This window comes from Momordica charantia (assembly GCF_013281855.1).
Source record: "Momordica charantia cultivar OHB3-1 chromosome 2 unlocalized genomic scaffold, Mcharantia_2.0 BLBB01000002.1, whole genome shotgun sequence".
NCBI classification, from domain to species: domain Eukaryota; kingdom Viridiplantae; phylum Streptophyta; class Magnoliopsida; order Cucurbitales; family Cucurbitaceae; genus Momordica; species Momordica charantia.
This window is the reverse complement of record NW_028275160.1, coordinates 16,309,316-16,315,514: the sequence shown is the minus strand read 5'-3', so window position 1 is coordinate 16,315,514 and position 6,199 is coordinate 16,309,316. Positions and strand designations below refer to the sequence as shown.

At 39.0% G+C, this 6,199-nt stretch overlaps 1 long non-coding RNA gene across 1 annotated transcript; it reads right to left on the bottom strand.

Moving 5' to 3' along the window:
• Positions 1 to 266: 266 nt before the first annotated feature.
• Positions 267 to 5,925, bottom strand: LOC148212914 (uncharacterized). The gene is made up of 4 exons (XR_015789335.1): positions 5,600 to 5,925; positions 1,789 to 5,508; positions 1,663 to 1,707; positions 267 to 577 (listed from the first exon to the last, which is right to left on the bottom strand). It is a non-coding gene; the product is annotated as an uncharacterized LOC148212914 (long non-coding RNA).
• Between the last annotated feature and the right edge of the window lie 274 nt (positions 5,926 to 6,199).

The window sequence follows — 6,199 nt, the reverse complement described above, 5'->3', positions numbered from 1 at the left end:
TTCGGTACCTTATCTTGGTAACACTATGGATAGGTCCACTTTGTAATACTTAGAAATGACTTTGTAAAACAATGAGTTTGTACAACACCGAACTGCTAAATAATTAATCTTTAGCTCTAATTGTTGGATCGATATTGTAACGACTCAGAATTTCCCCCACACTTCTAGGTCACGTTAACTACCCAGTCGATTAAACTTAACCCCAAACGCATGATGCCGACTCCCTATGCAACAATTATATAAAATCAAGTTCCAGCTCTGGTCAATTCAACAATAAGTCAATTTCATAGAATATCAATCAACAGCATCTGTGGACAACCTCACGGGGCAATTTTATTATTCAAACTAGACAAAACTCAATGAATGGTAGAGAACTAAGATAGACACCTATCCTGAAATGAAAATCAATAACAAGTGGGAACCTCTCAATTATTCAAATACGAACAAATAGTTTATTGACCATAACATAAGGTCTTAACTAATAACTTAAGCTAAGCAAGAGTGACTAAGCAGCCTATGGTCCTCGCTCGTCATGTCTCCTCCGTCTCATCACCATGGTCACCCACGAGTCCTCCACCTGAAACAATCATTGTAGGGGGGGGGGGTGAGTATATAAAATATACTCCGTAAGTAGCCCTCACCAACAACACACACACATCATGCTCAACTAAATCATGAAACATTCATAGTCATGCCTTTCATCACATTATGCATTCAAACATAGACACATTCCATAAAATTTAGTGACAACCACAATCAGGAACACGTTAACTACCAACCTCTAGTCTCCCGAACATCTCAGGTACCTCTACGCTTATCACAGCTATCCTAGCGTTCCACAGTTAACTCCTTCGAGTAGAGTCGACCCCTGGCCATTTATACCCAGAGCCCCAACACTGCTGCATCGGCCCTCGACCATTTTTACCCGAGGCCCCAATGACTTCACCATCTATTGGCCCTTGACCATTTTTACCCAGGGTCCCAATAGCCTTCCTTCCAAAAGACTCCTCGTATCGACCCTCGACCGTTTTTACCCGAGGCCTCGATACTCAATTCGTGACATATCAGCCCCCGACCATTTATACCCGAGGCCCTGACACTCACTCATTCATTTCCTCCAAGAATCCAACTCTCACCAGAGTCTTACTATATACTTTCTTAAGCCATCACCCCTGCATCTTTCAACTCACAAATACAATTCGGCATGCTTCCACAACATTCTAATAATGAAATAATAAACCAATAACGCTCTCACAATATAACTTTTCTTAACAATGGCTCCACAATGAGTTTCGTCGCAACCAAGCATAACCAAACAAATTTTAAACCATTGGAGTCCGACACAGTTCACCCAAAACACTTAATATCCAGCATTAATATTCAATAAGCATTACTAAGTATAATAACACACAAGACACGTCGAACAACTCATGCATACTCATACAACAAACATTTCTACAGTAATACCCAACAGTTTAGCAAAGCAGAAACCTCACCATTTTCACCCACATATATCTAACACTACTCCAAGTATACCGATTAACACAACTAGAGTTATTTAGCACAATGACGTAACAAAATTAATATTAAACGCCACAAAACCAGCACATTAGAGACCATTTAACATACATTAACACACGCACACGCCCCTTGTCTACTTACCCACAACCGCGCCCTTAAGTTTTGCGTCGACCTCACACCTAAGCACTAAAACAGAAGAATACAGCAAGTTACGTACACTATTTAGCCTTCGAAATCAATTATAAAAGGGTTCAAATGACTCATTACCATCAAAACCGACTTCGTATAGGTGTGGGTCACCTAGATCTAGCTCGCCAAGGTGTGGGTAGCCTAAATCGAGCTTCGAACGGATGTGGGTCACCGCCAAACGTCCTAAACGCTGCTGTAACGCACAAATCCCGCCGCTGGAGTTGCTGTTCGTCGGATCGTAGCAGCAGGTCGTTGAGGTTCGCCGTGCGCCGCCGGTTCGCCGCGGATCTAACCCGTTCGCCGTGCGCCGCCGCAAGGAACGCTGCAGGGAGCGGTGCTGGTTCGTTGCAGACCGCCAAGGTTCGTGGAGGACGCTGGGCCGTTCGCCGGAGAACACGTCGTCGGAGGAAATCGTGCCGCCGCTGCTGTTCGGGTCGAAGTCGTGCAGCCGCTGCTACTGTTGTTTCGAGGAGGCGCCGCCGCTTCCGTCGCCGCCGTGAGGTGTGGTCGCCGGTGAACAAGAAGAAAAAGTGGGGTGGGTGACGGCTAGGGCAACAAGGGAGGAGAGAAGAAGAAGATGAAGTCCTTTTTTTTTGTTTTCTTTTTCCTCTTTTCCTTTGTTTTAAAACCAACCTAACCCAATAAAGGTCCAACAAGTCCAAGCCCAAGAGAAAAGAAATTCATTCCATCTTAAAACAAGACCCACTACACGAAGTCCGGTAAATATGAATTTAATTGGAGTTTAGAGCCCGATAAATATGTTTTAATTAACAATTAATTTAAAAATTAAATGAAAAATCTCCTGATTCGATACTAACTAACCTGAGGGACTCGGGGTGTTACAGATATGATAACCCTAGAGGGGGTGAATAAGGTTTAATGAAACTTTATAAATTTTTACTATGGTAGACCCAACTTAAACAAATAAGTAAACATGTTATGAATAAATAATATCAACACAAATTATTCCATAAATTAGACATACATTTCAAGCATTCTAATTAGTTCTAACGTAAATATTCACAATGAACATGAAGAATAAATTATAGCGATAATAAAATAATAATAATAATAATATAACAATAATATATAATATATAATATATTTTTATTTTAAAAATTCAAACTTCCCACTGCCACGTGTCGCCTGACACCTTCTTTCTTTTTTATTTATTTTTTTAATCACCAACGTAACATTTCCTTTTTGTTTTTTCCTTTTAATTTTTTTTTTAAATTTAACTTCTCTTCTTTTGTTTTTCAGTTTCATTTCACATCTTTCTTTTCCCTTCGTTCTTTTTATTCTGTTCTTTACTTTTCACTTGAATTATCTTTTATTTTTAAATTGAAATTTTCAATTTGCCACATATTCCTTATTATTGGTCCAAGTCCACATCATCCACCACATGTATTTTTCTTTCAACTTATTTTAGATGGACTCAAGCCGGTTAGGGCTCGTCCTTTGATTTGTATCGGTGAGAGTGGCCTGAGTAGCCGACTCAATAGTCCTACCATTTTGGACATGAGACCGAGTGCGTAGCTGAGAACATAACTACACAAGATGAAATTCACTCCTTCCCAACTTTAGGGTAAGTAGACAAATGTTTTCTTAAGCGCTGACTCTGAGACTTGAACAAGGGGCCTCACCCTCTCACTGGCCTGAGAGAGACATCCGGTTATTGGTTGGACCAGAACCGGATTGTTCATTAAAGGATTAGAGATACTTAAGGTAGAGATGTAACAAGCGAACAAGATGCTTTGAAGAACGGGGCCTTACAGAGGTGTATACTTGAAAAACCTTCACGTTTGAAATATCCTTGGAGTGGGGAGCTGAAAACATAACTACACAAGATGGAATTCACTCCTTCCCAACTTTAGGGTAAGTAGGTGAATGTTTTCTTAAGTGTTGACTCTGAGACTTGAACAAGTGGCCCCACCCTCTCACTGGCCCGAGAGAGACATCCGGTTATTGGTTGGACTATAACCGGATTGTTCATTAAAGGATTCACGATACTTACGGAACGAGATGTAACAAGCAGACAAGATGCTTTGAAGAACGGGGCCTTACAGAGGTGTATACTTGAAATATCTTCACCTTTGAAATATCCTTGGTTTGTTTTACTTATTTCTTGACGGATTAGTTGGTCAATCCATGTGATGTTTTTATTACTTGCTACACAATAGGTGTATACTTGCACAATGTTCACATATTGCACGTAACAAGCAGACAATATGCTTTGAAGAATGGGGCCTTACAGAGGAAGGCTCACACAATGGGGAATAACCTTAACAGTTACATGACCGTTCTACTGGAAAAGGAGAAGACCCTTGAGGCCACAGTTGGCTCGGCTTTATATAAGTCCAAGAAGCTGAAGGCGAAGCTGAAAGATGCCGACTTGGTTGAAGAAGGCTTGAAGCAGCTTCTAGAGTTTGATGAGTTTGTCAAAGCATTGTCCGACTTCGTCATGAGAATTGCCCTAGGCCGACTCTGAGGACTGTCCCTGAGTTCGACGTGTCTAAGCTCAAAATGGGGTATGTTGATAGATTAGCTCTTTCAAAGGATGCGACTATGGCCTCTTAGGTCACCGTGTGATCCTTTTATGCTAACTTGGAGTTTGATCTAAAGGAAGAAGAGCTTGCGTTCTTAGATATTAAGGCAGAAGCTCGACCGTCTCTAGAATTGTGGTTTCCCTAAGAGGGCGACCAGCTTCAAACTACCCAGCAGGGTAGTGTGCCGCCTTCTCAAGATCAAACAAGTGCATCCGAGCTTGAAAGTAAATTATAGAACGAGCCTTGAGCTGCTCATGCCTTGGTCTTTTTTCAGCCTTCATGTCGTCTCGATTTTCGGTCACCTTACAATGTAACTCCAGGTCAGGGCATATACACCTCGATCCATTAATTTAATGAATGAAGATTTTTGGACTTCCTTTACTTTGTCTTGGCAACAATTTAGCTTATAAATTATTTAAGACATCTTAATTGTTAAAATACAGAGTCATACCAAGTATAGCAAGGATTTAGATTTAATTAAGAACTTCAGACATGTTAAGAAGTTTTAGCTTTAATAGTAAGAATTTGAGACATCTTACAAGACTTAAGTAAAAATTATTTAAGGATTAAAGTTATACAAGGCATAGCAAGAATAACTTCTAATGGTAGGACTAGGATTCATCGAGAAACCATATGGCCTCATTTGAGCAATGGCTATTCTTGGAACATGGGCATAGCTTAAATGAGCCTGACTTTTTTTTTTATTTTCAACTGAACTTCTTTACATTTTCTTAGGTGAGGGTTGTGTTACAATTCAGTAAAAATATTGTTTTAAATACTCGACATTCTATGGGTGTGGAATGAGCTTGCCTGAGAGGTCTATGAACATATAAATGTCAAGTCGCATGGTGGTTTTGACCTCGAAGGGGGCTTCCCAAACTGGTGCTAAGGCTCTCATATGTTGTTGCTTCCTCCGAAGAACAAGTTGTCCGACCTTGAACAACAAGGTTTGACACAGGTGTTAAACTATCGATCCACCCAATTTTGATATTCAGCGAGTCAGATTTGTGAGGACTCTCTTTGCTCGTCCAGGAAATACAAGGTTCAAAAGGAGAGCTTCATCATCCAAGGGTTTCATACTCTCAATCCTCTATGTCGGAATGCCCAACTCCACTAGAACCACAGCCTCCGATCCGAAAGCTAGTTCGGATGGAGTTCACCAGTGGAACCTCTTAGAGTCGTGCAGTACAACCACAATACTTCTGGCAGTTCTTCTGTCCATCTCCCCTTTCGAGCTTAAATGATGTGAATCCTGAAGTGGAAGCAGTAGAACGCGTTCTTGAGTTTCTTTCGAAATTTAAAACACAAAAAAATATAAAACAGAGAAGAATGTTGGATTTTACCTTTGAAGACTCTTCTTCGTGTAATCCCAACGAGACAACACCACGCTATCTTCCTTGCTATGTCTCTCGGTCTAGAATTCGGATTGTGGGATCAACTTACTGTTATATTAATAGACATTGAGAGAGTAAAAGAGTTGAGAGGTTCTCTTAGAGTTCAGGTTAGTGTTATATTTATAGAGACAGAAAATCCTAAGACCAATATGATATGTTATCCTTTTGGATATAGGATATCTTCTCTTGAGTCTACCGAAAATCCCAAGACCATTCGGACATCTTTTTCTTTTATATTTAATTGATAATAAAACAAACTAATTAAATCAATTAACCATTAATTAATGTAATTAATAATTATTAATATTATTAATAATTAATTAATTATTAATCTAATTAATAATAAAATAATTTAAATCCCAATATTAAATAAATAAATAATTAATTATTTAACTTTTAATTAAATATCACATATTTAATTAAAACTATATATTTTAATCATATTGAAATGCATCGCTCTTGTATAACCTAGTTTTAATATGAATCCACTTCATATTAATTATTTGAATTGTATCAAATATTTTTATCATAACAAATAGTTTAATTATT